This window comes from Triturus cristatus, chromosome 3_2, assembly GCF_964204655.1.
Source record: "Triturus cristatus chromosome 3_2, aTriCri1.1, whole genome shotgun sequence".
Lineage (NCBI taxonomy): Eukaryota > Metazoa > Chordata > Amphibia > Caudata > Salamandridae > Triturus > Triturus cristatus.
The window spans coordinates 745327836-745342882 of NC_140584.1; the positions used below are offsets into that span (position 1 = coordinate 745327836).

The following is a 15047-nucleotide window of genomic DNA, read 5'->3' on the forward strand; positions in this document are numbered from 1 at the left end:
TACATATAGTACATGCAGTGTTCTTTGGCACAGGCCCTATTTCACATAGCTTGTAATTGCAGTCTGCATGTAATTTGTGTGTGGGTCCGTTAGGGTGGCATAAGACATGCTGCAGCCCTCAGGGACCCTCTTTTAGTGCCCATGCCCTAGGTACCAGGGGTACCATTTACTAGGGACATAATAGGGATGCTAAAGTAATTTGCCAATTGGGTTATAAATAGATGTTTAACTTGTTTTAGGGGAAAGAGCACTGGCACTGAGGTCTGGTTAGCAAGCCTCAGTCCACTGTCAGAATTGAAAACCAGAATCTAGTAGTCAACAATTGGGTAAAAGGGGGGGAAACAACTGCACCAAAATTTCAGTTTCCTACAAGTGCCACTTGTACATATTGAAGCTATTTGTAATTTTAAGCATCAATGTGGTAACCCGGTGTTCATCAGAACCTGGGTGTCATATAGTACATAAACAAAAGTGGTTGGGTCGTAAAACAATGGTTTCCAATCACCAAAATCAATAGTTAAAATGCTTATAGGGTTAATTCATATGGGGAAATAAATACAAATGCATGTGCACCTGAACAAAGCAATTATTGAATGAATTAAATTTAATTTATAGTAACTGAAAAACAATGAATCGTATAATCAAACAATTAGGTGCTTCATATGTGTTGAGTGAAAAGGGGCTTGTGCAGTGCATCAAGGGAAAAGGTGACCGTACATATACATAAAAGAACACAAAACAACTCAGATTCTTTGATGGGCCTACCCAATATATCCAAGTTTATAGTCTTTCATAAATGAGCTAATTTTCATCTGTCCTTGAATGCACAAAAATTGGAGTTTCAGTACAGGTAGCATATAAAACCGTCAACCGTTTGACCATCTTAGGAAGCGTGTGCTTTCTTTGCATCTAACCGGGTCTTCATCAAGACTGAGTATGGAACAGCCTGGAGTCGACGAAAGACAAGTATGATTTTTTTTTCCCAAAACAAAATGTTTGTCCTAAGTGCATGTGGTGGGTAATTCCTCTCTGTGTCAATATTGATGGCATGAAATGCTCGTCATGTAAAAGGGTCCCTTATAAGGATGACTGAAATATGTGGAAGATGCAAGTCGATCAGTTTTAATTCATCACATCCTAATCTGCATCACTCCATCGTGCTAGAACTGCTCCCACTCAATGAGAACACACACAGGATCAGGTGTGCTGCCCCTGGGCCTGGTGCGGGCCAGCCTGTACTGTCTGTCCAAAGCAGCATACTAACACAGCTGGGATAAGGTCTAGGCTTAAGTTGTACTGCTGAATGCTCTGAGCAGCCTTGGACTGCGCACTGCATACCTTATGAAAGTGGACACTGTGACTCATTAAGCTTGTTAAGCGTGCATGCGAGTCACCTGCCCAGGTCAAACAGGATTACCTTAGAAGCCATCCCAGAGTCATTGGATGATCATCCAACTACTCTAGAAGTCATTTCACATCATCAGACATCATCAGGCTCTTCAAGTCATCAGCAGACTTTAGAAACTTGAGCTTGATGACTGGCAGATGACTTGAAAATGAGCATCTGATGACTTCACAAGGTGTGACTATTCCTGATGACTTCAGGAGGATTAAAGAATGAGTATGTGATGACTTCACAAGGTGTGACTATTCTTGATGACTTCAGGAGGATTGAAGAATGAGTATGTGATTACTTCATAAGATCCAATTGTACTTGATGATTTGAAAATAAACATCCAAATTTCCACAAGCATCATTTCTTTTTAACATTATGAAATTGCTTTTGAGAATGATTATACTTCTAGTGCAGATGGGTAATTGGAGAAAAATGTAACACACAAAAGCCAAAAGTGACTGCAGTGATCAAATATGAGATGGGCCACTGCGAGGAAATATGCAGCTGCACAAGCAAAGTTCTCAACTGACCCTATACCACCAGGTTAAATTTCAGTCAGTCTTTGATTTGTCGCCCAAAACATTGAGCAGGAAAATTATAAAATTGAAACTACAAGTTTCAGAATTCCTAGTGGTATTGACTACTTAATGGTGGATCTTATGTAATAAGTCAGGATGGCAACAACGTACCAGGTTTGGGTCTCAGCATGTCCATGTAATCTTTGTTGCAAGCATCATAGCTGCCAGTTTCCCAGGTCCCTGCTACACTAGTTACTCCAGTCTCATGTCATGTTATTCTTAGAATTATGGGACTTGAGTCCTGGTTTTATACTGGGTTAAATAAGACTACAAATTCCAGATTTATATGAAACATGCATTGGCATAGCCAATAGGCCTCGCCTTTGGGTCCTTATGTGTTTAGCCAGAACTTTTGGCTATGTTGTAGAGCATTGTGGCTGCTGTGCATTATGTTGATGCGTATGTTGACTGTTTTTTGATGCGTTAGTGTTAAACAGTGTGAAATGAGTTGTAATATGGGGTGGTGTGATGGAGTAAAGGGAAAGGGGATTTGAGCAGGGAAGAGCCCGAGGATCTGATTAAATTGGTTTAATAAAGCACTACTGGGTTGAGCGAGGCAGAACATGTTTATTTTTCTTCAAAGCTGTTATTTTGTTTTAAACAATATAACATACAGGTTTGACACTATAAAAAAGAAATTAAAATGACCTTCGAAATGTGCATCTATTCCGTCGATTTAGCGTGCATTCACCGGAAACGTTTCTTATGTCACTTCTTGTTTTTGTGCATGATGTGTTCCGGTTTCCGGTTCAAGTTCGCAGCCTTGTATTTACAATCGCTTGGTCCAACGTGCACAATAGGCCTCAAGTGGTCAACTCTGCATATGGTTGTAATGTTAAGGAGACGTTTTTTAATCTGGGCCTTGCAGAAAACTGTCAGGGTTGTGAATCTATAAACAATTCGTCCTGTGGGGTGTCCCAGTTAACCAGCCGAATTAACAATTTATTCGCAATTTAATTTATTAAGTTATAAAACACAAATGTTTTCACATTTTAGAGAACGCGTCTCCGTTCCCTGGCCCTGTGGATTCCGCCAGTGAGAGCTATTATTGAGTTAATGTTTCTGTGTCAAACGACGAGTGGTTCACAGACATCTCTACTCTTCTGAAACACGTTATTTATGACGTTAAGATATCTGATGTGTGTACGAGATGGCGAAGTCACGGACAGCTGCAGGCGAGGTCTAAATCCGTCTGTGGCAAGTACAGGCCGCTTCACACCCACTCCCTTCATGGTGTGGGGCCGGCAGGACGCAAACAATTCACAGAGCGGCAGAAAGGGCATTATAGCGCTGAATGCCTATTGGTTAGGGCACTATAAAAATGTTATGGATTAGGCCGAAAAGAACAACGAAAATGCACCGTAATACGACAAAGACACACACTTTCTGCGACTCCCAGCGGCGGCACCTGTACCAAAACAACCTGTATTTGAATATATATACTTTCGGTGACACAAATCAGGATTTAGCAATGTGAAACCGTTAGATAAAATTTAAAAAAGATATTTTCGAAATGTTCCGGTAACCAATTAGGTAGGCAATGCCAGTGAAACTTCCTGATGCGTTTTCCACCTGGATAAAATAAATGTAATCGGCACACCAGAAGTAGGCGGCAGTTTTTTTAATCCAATCCTGTTTTGAGTATTATTAGTAATAAAAAAATAACTCCCTTGATGCCCTGGTTAAAATGTCATAAAGTTTGCCCACCTAAGCTCAGGTGTGTTCAGCGCCCGAAGGAAGGCCACCTCACCCGGCAACACTTCTGTTTTACGCATAAGCGAATGCCTGCCCGGCAGCTCACTGGTGGCAGCAGCGTGCAGTGGTGTTTAATAAAACACACACGGAGATCCAGGGCAGGGCTGTGCTTCGGGGACGGCCCTGGGGCGCCACCGACACAACATAAATAATGAAATCCAACAGTACTCTTAGGAAGGAACAAACGTGGTCAGTTTTATGGTGTGCGTGCGCATGTCTGAGAGAATGCGTTTATGTATTTCAATGTGCACATTTATTCTAGTTTATAATGTATTCCCTTTTCACCTGGTTTTCTTCTTTCCTCTGTATAGTTGTATTTGAGATTGCTTTTGCAACACAGAGGCGCGTGCAAACCAGTACAATTAACCCATATAGCATGTGTGTGTAGGACTTTGCGTAGACATCACCACTGGTTTTTGGACATCTAACGTTTTGTGTGTGTGGTGACACGTCTTCAGCAGTGCTGCAAGTGCCCGCCATGCTGAGCCCCTGTAGAGCCACGATGCCCGTTGGTTTATTATAGTCGGCATTCATAAAAAAACCTGTGGTGAAATAGAGCCTGCCGCATAATTACAGCAAATCCGTTGTAACTGAAGGCTACGCTGTTCAAATGAGCGACAGTATAATATTTAGTTCTGATTTTATCTACATCAAAACATCTGAAACAAAACAAGATAAGCAGCGCAACCAGCGCTGACCGCCATCTGTTTCCAATTAACGCGAGCGCAAGACGCGAGTACGATAATTGGAAACAGATGGCGCTGTTGCTCGCTCCCGAGCACCCTAGGCCAGGGGACAGAGAAGGCGGGACATGCACCCGCCTTGGACCAATTGAGTGCTGTCTTTCTTAGAACGACGCATGCAAAGGCCAATTGCGGGTGATAAAAAAAAAAGCACCCGCACGAGCGTGTTTAGAGTTTAAAAGCCCTTACTAAAAGCCATGCAGAGCAGCGCATGCATGCTGGCTCAGGCAAGACCTAAAAAGGGACTGTCCTAACTAGTCATGCATCGACATGGGAAACTTGTCAACTATGACGTATCTACATACATTTTTGATGAAGTGCCTTTTAGGTTGAGCCTGGGCAGCGCATGCGCCGCTCTGCGAGGCATGCTGTATTAAGGTTAGGCATAGAAGCTCATGCCCATCTCTTCAATTGGCTCCTGTTACTGGCTTTGCTGAATCGTTGCTTTCAATTTGTAAATAGGCTTACTAGTCCCTCCTTGGTACCGCCTCGTCTGCATTTGTAACCTCCCATAATGACTGAACTTTTTACCTGTGTCATTTCACAGTCTGTTTGATAAGTCGGTAAGCACTATTTTCTTTAATGATGTCCTCCTCTTCCACCCATGACATCCCAGCATGCCGCTCGCTTTTATTATGTAGAGGCGTTCTGACAGCTTTTGAGCCCTGTGCCACTGCATCTGCTGCGCCATTCAAGTCATGACCCTGTTGCCTGCAAGTTGAGTGCACTTGTGACTGCCTGTTTAGTAGTAAAATATAGCAATATTAGGTGTTTAGTGTGGTGCCCAGAGCTTTTGGTTCTGGTGCTACTGCACCTGCTGCACCATTCAAACCATGACCCTATTGTGTGCCATATAATTGCATTTGTAACTGCCTTGTTAGTAGTAAAATTTAGCAGTGATCTGGGTTTGATGGGGTCCCTACAGCTTTTGGCCCCGGTGCCACTGCACCTGCTGCTCCTTTAAAATATAGTCCCTGTTAACTGCAAGGTAACTTAAATTTTGCCTGCTTGTTTAGTAGTCAAATATAGCAATATTAGATGTTTAGAGGAGTTATGACAACTTTTGGGACCGCTGCCACTGCACCTGCTGCACCATTCAAATCATGACCCTGTTGTCTGCAAGGTAACTGCACTTGTGGCTGCCTGTTTAGTAGCAAAATACAGCATAGCTCTTCTATATTAGCTTTATTTTTAATGTGCAATGTTGATTACAACATTTAGAATATGACCACAATGACCAAATAGATTATGTTAAAAAAAATCAATCTGATAATGCCTATAAAGTGCAAAGAAAGGTGCTGAGGCATGAATAGGAAAGGCCACAAATGTTCTAAGGCTAAACCATCTGCTTTACTCAACTAAGTAATAAAAAGCAAGCATTGCAGCATGCTGTGTGTTTTTTCCGTGGGAAGAGATCTATCTTAGTGGATGGGGCTTAAACAGAGGGAACAACTTTAGTAGAAGTACTGTAAATGCATGCAGCCAGGGGAAGTTAACAAAAAAAAGTTCCACACAAAAGCGAATTAACACAGTAATTAAGCGACGGAAACTGATAAAAGCCCCCTTTTAAGATATATTAAATACAAGAGATTTCACAAGCACGGTGCAAGCGCTGTGCAGGTGAAACCTAAAAAGTCTCCCCCAATGCCACAAGATTTCACTTTAAATATCAGCTTAAAATAGGTGTAAATTCATCCATTTTTGAAAGGGGTGTAAAATGAGGATTTACATTACTGTCTTGCCTCTTGGTTTATTGATAGTTCATGTTTTCCACTTTCCAAAACCTGCTGATAGATAGGTTGTTTGTATCTGCCCACCTCTGTGATACTTTTCTTCAATTAAATAATATGTGAATCAGTTTGTGATATGCTCTGTACCATACCTCTAAAACTTAAACCAGTCGCAAACTAATTTTCGATTTTTATATCTAACAGGATATAATCATGGCTTTATTTAACGTCCTATTTTTTGCTTGCGGTCGTTCTGTTTGTTTTAAAAAAGATGGAGAATTTCTGCTTTTGGACAATCCCAGCGAAGTTCTTTGTAAACAGATGGTCGAAAATATAGATGAAACTGTTGATGCAGGTTCACGGATTAACATGCAGAAACTTGAAAACCTGGCACTTTTAACAGGGACGGTTAGTGTCCTTCATCCAAAATCTACAAACAAATATGAAGTAATAGAACGTGAAAATGAAACTGTCTTGGAGTCCCCTCTTAAATTCAAGGATCAAGGATTAAAACATGCCTCCCCATCCTACAAAAGAGCTGGCTGTTTCTAGCAATGGAGTAAAACCTACCAGACCCTGCAGACGAGATCACAAAATGATGGTACACTTGGCACCAAATGTTTTGACAACACAAGGTTTTTTGGCTAATATGGTGCATTAATTTAGTCAACAACAAAGCACATATACCTATCTTTTAAAATGGGAATAAATAAATTGAAAACTATTTTAACTGTACAGGATAAATGATGGCCTAATGGTTGCTTTATCTTCTTTTTTGTTTATTTTTGTCCTCAGGACAATGAAGAATCTTTTAATTTGATAACTGAGGAAAGTCCATCATTTCACACTAGGGTAATGTTTTATTTTTTTAAGATACATAGGAAATTGCATTTCCACTTGTTTGGTCTAATTATGATTTGCTTTCTCTCTATGGAAATGGTATATAACTCAATGTCCATTATTAACCAAAATGAAAGGTATTCTGTTGGCCCCGGTTCCTGTCTGAATGAGGTGTGTGTACGGTTAACAGCAGTAGTGAATGCTTTACAAGCCACAAACAAACACTTAAAATATAAGTGATTGATATTCTACCTAACCCCGTAAACTGCAACAAATTTCCATTAACAATCCTTTTTTTCCCACCCAAAACATATGTATCACCAAAACGTATGCTTGTGTTATGTCCTATACTGCATTTGCAAGCTGCGCTGTCTGCTTTGACAAGTTCAAGGACCTTAACATATACAGCGGCCTCAAAAATATGCAGTCAATCATTCATGTTTTGGCATACTAATTGTGTTGTCATTTGTAACCTTTGTGCACAATTAAAGGTTATATAGGATAAACCTTGTAGATTTTCTGCATGACAAGAGTTTCAAATCTTTCAGCATTCAATGTTTTTTTTAATATGGCTGCTTTATACTTATGGAGCTAACCCAGCAAATCTTAGACTCTTAGCCATATACGCCAAAAACCATGACTTCTAATATATCTATTTTTTTACTATGTACCCTAACATGTTGCCAAATAATTAATACTTGTGTTATTTTGCAGACTGATATGTAGCAGTTGGTGAAGGATTGAAATTATCCTTTACGGTTCAGAACTGTTTTTTGTGCCAAAGAGAATTGCACAAACGCTTGGAGGAAGCCAAGGCAGCCCAGGACAGTACAGGTTTTCTTCTGAATGGTGTCAGAGAAATAATTTTTTCTACAAAAGAACTTGCATCCACAAAAGACATAACAAAGGCTCATGCTGGAACAGCTGTCCTTGATGAGGAGAAGGTTGATGTAGTATTAGGTAAGACATTACAAATGTTCAAATTAACACTCAGTTAATCTAGGACTATAAAAATACATTACATACAGTGTTTAAATATGTTTGGATATGTGATCTTTTATCATATTAATGTACAACGACTCCATCACGCTTAACACCAGTCTGCAAAAGAGCAGGGGGGAATGTAACTTATTAAGAGTTTGTGCTGAGTTTGCACAACAACTAGCATGCAAATCTGGCAAGGCCTTGCGTTAGGATTTAATTTTGAAATCTGTAGTTCCAAGTGAGGGGCTCAAACTGGATGAATGCGTGATGGCAAACTGCACTTATAAAACACTTTGCTCACAGCTTTTATTTAGACCTGATCAACTATCCCAATAATTAGATCAGTTGCCCTTTTCCTAGCACTTGGTTGTGAGCTCCGATTTGAATTCCTGGTCAGTATGGTAGTTTCTTAGACTATTTTCAAAGTATGAATATTGCAAGTAGAGTTCAGGCTCAATATGGCTGCCTCCACAATGGTTTTGTAAATTAAATCTGGTATTGATTGCTTTCTATTTGCAGAGGAAGCGTGACAGCGAAATCCTGTGGTTTTTTTCACTTGGATGTGGAGCATCGTCCCCCACCCCAGCCTGCTGTGAACTGCGCAGGAAAAAATAAAAATGCCAGTGAAAAGTTCTTTGACATTTTATTTTTTACTGTTGTGTGCCCTGCAGCAGCCAGCCTGCCCCGATCCCAGAAAGATACTGGGTGTGTCCCCTGCTGCAGATTGGCAACAGAGGACAGGAGCAGTGGCTGGCTGGATGCTCCACAGTATGAGAGCAGCGCCAGGATTGGCTAAGTCTGCTGTTTTGTGTTCCCAGCAGTGGTTTGCCCGCCTCACCACTCCTGATAGCTGGCAGCCGCCACTGCTGGAGAACATGACTAGGGCACATATGTTTGTTTCAACACCTCTACATCAGTACCTGAATCAATCTTTCTTTCAAGTAACCCAGTATTTCAAAAGGACAAAAAAGGCAGGACACAGCCTGCTACTTGGGGCTGGATCTATCATTAGTGCACCAGGTACAGTTGCATTAGGAACCAGGAGCATGAGGGGCTAAACTTCCCGGTTATGAGGCGGTGTTTTGTGTTCAATTTCTGTTGTCAATTAGTCGTGTTTGCTCTTTCATAATTCTCAAGTTTATTGCATATTTTGGGCTACAGAATAGTACCCCTGCTCTTAGCCCCGACCACTCCTGCAGCACCAAGTCGCCATAAGAGAAGTTTTGAAGGGGGCCAAGCTTCAAAACATTTTACGTCAGGGCAGCTCATTCCATAAAAGATAAAAGACCTTTGTTGTAGATGGACCTTTTCTGTCCTCTTCCTGAAACCCCAACAGATTTCCTGAATCCACAACTTGTTGCTTCATTCTTAAGTAAATAAAGAAACATTCTTTCTTCACCTCCTGCCTCCCTCTTCATCAATGCCTTGCTCTCACCTGTGGCTCTTTGAACAAGTGCCCTTAATGGTAAACTTATGAACCCTTCTATCCATATCTCATGGGGCACACTATATGAAATAACATGATTGGAACATTTTAAAGGCAGCCTAGCCCTAATAAATACCTAAAATAGTGGTTGTTAGACCTGTCAGCCCTTTGGGTGGTCCCTCCTCATCATTATTTATTTTGTCCCACTTTTGCCTCAAACCCTGTTATAATTTGTCCTTTTTGGGAACCACCAGACTTTTTAGTGTTGATGCAGGGTCAGGGAGCCATTTTCCCTACCCCTGGAACTTCTGTCCGAGGGCCTGAGACACAAAATGGTGGCCACCCATTGTCACCTGTGACATCACCAGAACCTCCTGGAACATTCTAGAACCCTGTGACAGTGGGAGGCAGTTTAGAATGTTGGGAGGCCATCTCAGAGTGGCAGTTGGCAACTGACTGGAGAAGAGAGAGGACAGAGTTAGAAGGAGGTCGGAGTAAGGCAGCAGAGGTGGAAACCAGTGCTTGGAGTGGGGTCCAGAAACCCACCCTTGATGCTAGTCTCTACTGACCAAGCCCAACCTAAAGCCCTGTGTGGGATCAAGACCAGAAGAACCATCTTAAAAAAAACTGAATATTTGGAACAGGCCTTAAAGAAGAAGAACAGCAAGTTCCTGACCTGTTCAGCAGAGTCCTCCTGGAGTCCTGACGTCGAGAAGCCTAGAGACCTGGGGCCTGAGGTCGAGAAGCGGCGCTGACAGAAAGCAGACGTCGTACCCGGAGCCGCCAGAGGTCGAGTGAGGGCGCCGACGGAGGTCGTGGAGAGACACCGGAGGTCGAGTAAGGAGTCACCCGAGGTCGAGGTGAGGGCGCCGACGGAGGTCGTGGAGAGGCGCCGGAGGTCGAGTCGAGAGTCACCCGAGGTCGAGGTGAGGCGTCGACGGGGGAGTGAAGTCCGCCCACCGGAGTCGCCGGAAACTGAGGTGAAGCGCGCCGGAGGTCGGGAGTGGAGATCGCACTCCGGAGACACCAGGAAGTGGGGAGTCCGAGTCCCTGTGACGCCGGAAGGCGACATCGAGCCGAGGCCGCCCAGCGACATCGAGCCGAGGCCGCCCAGCGACATCGAGCCGAGGCCGCCCAGCGACATCGAGTCGAGGCCGACCAGCGACATCGAGTCGAGGCCGACCAGCGACATCGAGTCGAGACCGTCCAGCGACATCGAGTCGAGACCGCCCAGCGACATCGAATCGAGACCGCCCAACGACATCGATCCGGAGCCGTCTCACGGCGTCGACACGGTGCCGAGCGGAGCCGATCATCTTGAAAAGGGCAGTAAGTGGTAGAGGGGGCGTCTGAGGCCCTGTGGAGCCCTAAAAGACCATTCTAGGGGCTAGAGGGGTGTTAGAACCAGCCTGGGAGTGCCAGGGGTGAACTGAGACTGGTACAGTGACCTCCATAAAGGGTTGTGTGGTTTGGAGGGCCAGATCTTTAGGTTACTCTTATTCTACATCAGCTTAGGCCCCAGCCTTGACCAATCTAGGTGGGACACCCCCATGCCATCCAAGTGTCCTTAAGTTGTGTATTGGCAAAGTAAGACCAAGTGACCTCATGAAAATGATTTGAACTGTAACTGTCATTGATTGTTTTACCTTATTTATTGAAGGTGCTTTATTTATTGTCATCCACTAATTTAGTCCTGCACTATATTTATTGTCTGACTGTATTTATTTGTCATCTGTATTTATTGCACATCTATTTATTCTTTGCTAAATGTTGACCTGAACCTATTTATTGAAATTCCAATGTAATATTATTTATTTGACCTACTCTTTTAAAGGAAAATCTTATGGTATTGTATTTATGTTATGAAACCTGCAACTAAGAGAAAATAAGATAAAGACATATATATTTTCAACTTGACTTGCATTATTTTTACGGTGTAGTGTCGTTTTTGGAACGGATGAACGCATGGTTATTGTGAGGGTGTGACGTACGCTTAACACGGTGCCAGACCCCCGACCGCTCGAGCCAAGCTACCACTGTGCTGGGAACCTGGTGACTGCTAACCCGGTTGCCCGGTTTCCAACATAAAATTGGTGTTCAGCGGTGGGATAGAGCTGTGCTTGCGTCTACTCGACAATAACTTTGGGTAGTCCATAGGCCTACACCGGGAGTTTTCTCCAAGCGGACTTCCTAATTTTGAGTTTTGTTTTTTCCAAATTTACTTCTGGTGGTGGGAGGAGGTATTACAAAAGGTACCCCCCTGCATAGCTTCTGTAAGCAACTGTCTTCTATCCTGAGTGGGCAAAATGGAGTTTGTGTTGGAGGATGTGGAAACTTATACTGTGGCCCAACTCAGGGAGTTTTGTCAGCGAGAGGGGGTGTTTTGTCCCCAGGGTGCAAAGAAGGGTGAACTCCAGACCAGCTTGAGGGCTTGGGGGGAGGCACGGCGAGAAAGTAAGGTTGAGAAGGAGGACAGGGATGGAGAGCCTGACAGCGAGGGGGCTGGTTTGTACCAACCTGAGGTGGGGGACCTAGTAGCGGGGCCCAGAACACCTTCAAGGAAGGGCAGCAGTGTCTCTAGCCACGGCTTACTAGAAGCAGAATTCACTGACCGGAGAGAGAAAAGACAGCTCACATGGGAATTAGCGAAGCTGGAGAAAGAAAAGGAGGAACGGAGGATGGCTCACGAGTTGAGGCTCAGGGAGATAGATCTCCAGATCCTACGGGTTGGGGCACACCCTGTTCCTAATGGTGGCAGCGAAGAAAGAGAAATCACCAGGGAATCCAAACCCTATTTGCCAAAAGACATAGTAGCTAGCTATAGTGCGGGTGATGATATCGCCAGGTGGCTAGCAGCCTATGAGGTCTCTTTAAGAGTCCATGGGGTTCCAGATAAATATTGGGGAGGGGGATTGTATAGATACATGCCTCCAGCTGGTAGGGGTACATTATTGGCCCTGGAGCAGGATGAGCAGACCCACTACCCCACCATGAAAGTGGCGCTCGTGAGGAAGTTTGGACTAACACCCGAGAAGTACCGACAGAAGTTCCGGGGTAGCCACAAACTGGGCACACAGAATTGGGTGGATTTCCTGGACTATGCAAAGAAGGCATTAGAGGGTTGGATACAGGGCAGCGAGGTGAGGGACTACGAGGGGTTGTTTGATTTGATGTTGAAGGAACACCTGCTCGAAAAATGTTTCCCTGAACTGCGTCAACACCTGGTGGATAGCAAGCTGACCAATCCCCGGAAGCTTGCTGAGGAGGCGGACATTTGGGCTAGTACCCGGGTGTCCACAAGGGGGACTGGAGGGGACTCTCAAAAGACCGGACAGGGCGCCCCCCAGAAGAAAGAGGGAGGGGAAAAGAAAACGGAGTTCTCTAAAGGCCCCCAAAATAGTTTCCAAGGGAAGGGGACAGGATTCACCCCTAGGGCTAACCCACCCAGAAACCCTAATCCTGGCCAGAGTCAGCAGCCAAGGGTTGTCCATTGCTTTGAGTGCGGTGGTGTCGGACACTATAAGGGAGATGTGAAGTGCCCGAAAAGACCACCCCCTCCCATCGGAGGAAAGACCCCCGGAGTAGCTAGTGTAGTGCTCGGGGAGGAGATGCCTTTAGATAAGGGAAGGGAGTGGGTGGGCGTCACTTTAGTGTCCCTGGGAGAACGGGAGATGGTTCCTAAGATCCAGGTGCCCGCAAATACCACAAAGTATGGGCAGTGGGTCACCATCAATGGCCAAAGAGGGGAGGCTCTGAGAGACACAGGAGCCAGTATGACTATGGTACGTAGCCAGCTGGTGTCTCCAGAGCAGGTGATTCCCCATGTACTCCACCCTGCCGCGATGGCTGACGGCAAAATGGGCCACTATCCGGTGGCCGAGGTTCCATTTGAATGGGAAGGGGTTGCAGGGTTACTTCGAGTTGCCGTAAGCCCTGCCGTGCCAGTCGATTGTCTGCTGGGGAATGACATGGAGCATAATGCTTGGAAGGAGGTGGAATACCGGACTCATGCTGAGATGCTGGGTACACCTGACTGGGCCTGTGTCAGCACAGGGTCTGCGACTACCCGGAGGGGGAGTTCGTTTAGGCGGGAGCCTGGAACAAAGGCACCGCCGGCTGCCGACCAAGGGAAGAACCGAGGGCAGGAGGAGCCTGCCTCGGCATCCGCGCCCCGTGTGACGGATAGGCCACCGGAGGTGGTGGACCAGGAGTCCGCGGAGGGGCATGTTACCGAACTGGAGAACCTACCCATCCCGGCCGAGTGGCACGTGGAGGGAGGGCCGACCAGGGAGGAATTCTGCAAGGGCCAGAGGGAGTGTCCTACCCTTGAGGGACTGAGGCGACAGGCCGAAGCCCAGGCAGCAGGGAACGTTGAGGGGAACTACAATATTTACTGGGAGGATGGCCTCCTCTACAGTGAACCCAAGGCACCCATGCACGGATCGTCACGGGCCTTGGTTGTCCCTCAACGTTACCGAGCCTTCCTTCTGGAATTGGCTCATGAGATCCCCTTGGCAGGACACCTGGGGCAAGACAAGACCTTTGCCCGTCTTGTCCCACACTTTTATTGGCCTCAAATGAAAGTGTCGTCCGACACCTACTGCCGGACGTGTGTGTCTTGTCAAACCAGTGGGAAAACAGGGGTGAAGCTGAAAGCTCCCCTGGAACCACTTCCTGTCGTTAGCACCCCCTTTGAAAGGGTGGGCATCGACATTGTGGGTCCGTTAAATCCACCTACTACAGCTGGTCACAGGTTTATCCTGGTTCTGGTGGATCATGCCACACGGTACCCAGAGGCAATACCTCTGAGGACCATTACTGCACCTGTTGTGGCTAGGGCCCTGATGGGAATCTTTACCCGAGTGGGTTTTCCCAAGGAAGTTGTGTCCGACAGGGGGACCAACTTCATGTCAGCATACATGCGGGCCATGTGGAAGGAGTGTGGAGTGACCTACCGGTTCACCACCCCTTACCATCCCCAGACCAATGGTCTGGTGGAAAGGTTCAATAAAACCTTGAAAGGCATGATCAGAAGTCTGCCTGAAAGCCTGCGGAGGAAATGGGACGTCCTCCTACCCTGTCTATTGTTTTCTTACAGGGAAGTGCCACAGAAGGGAGTGGGCTTCAGCCCCTTCGAGCTTTTGTATGGGCACCCTGTGCGTGGACCTCTCAGCCTGGTGAGGGACGGATGGGAAAGAACTCCCAGAAAGCTTCCCCAGGACGTGGTGAGCTACATGCTGGCCTTCCGGAGCCAAATGGCTAAGTTGTGGAAGCAAGCTTCTGACAACTTGGAAGCCAGCCAAGCAGTGATGAAGGCGTGGTATGACCACAATGCTCACCCGGTGGAGTTGGAGACTGGCCAGAAGGTGTGGGTGATCGAACCAGGAGAGCTTAGCGCCCTCCAGGATCGCTGGTCAGGACCCTTTGAGGTGTTGGAGAAGAAGGGTAAGGCTACCTACTTGGTGGATCTGAAGACCCCTCGCCAGCCCCTACGTGTGCTGCATGCCAACCGCCTCAAACCCCACCATGAGAGGCCCGAAGTCATATTGCTAATGGTGACTGACGGAGCAGAGGACGTGGAAAGCGAGCCTCTCC

General features: G+C 45.7%; 1 protein-coding gene and 1 pseudogene across 1 annotated transcript in view; one reads left to right on the top strand and one right to left on the bottom strand.

The window, feature by feature from the left end:
- Positions 1–15047, bottom strand: part of ANKAR (ankyrin and armadillo repeat containing) — a 1190398-nt gene that overhangs the window by 1107845 nt on the left and 67506 nt on the right. The gene's annotated exons all lie outside the window — the stretch shown is intronic.
- LOC146858037 (uncharacterized) overlaps positions 1–15047 on the top strand; it is a 42699-nt pseudogene that overhangs the window by 7691 nt on the left and 19961 nt on the right.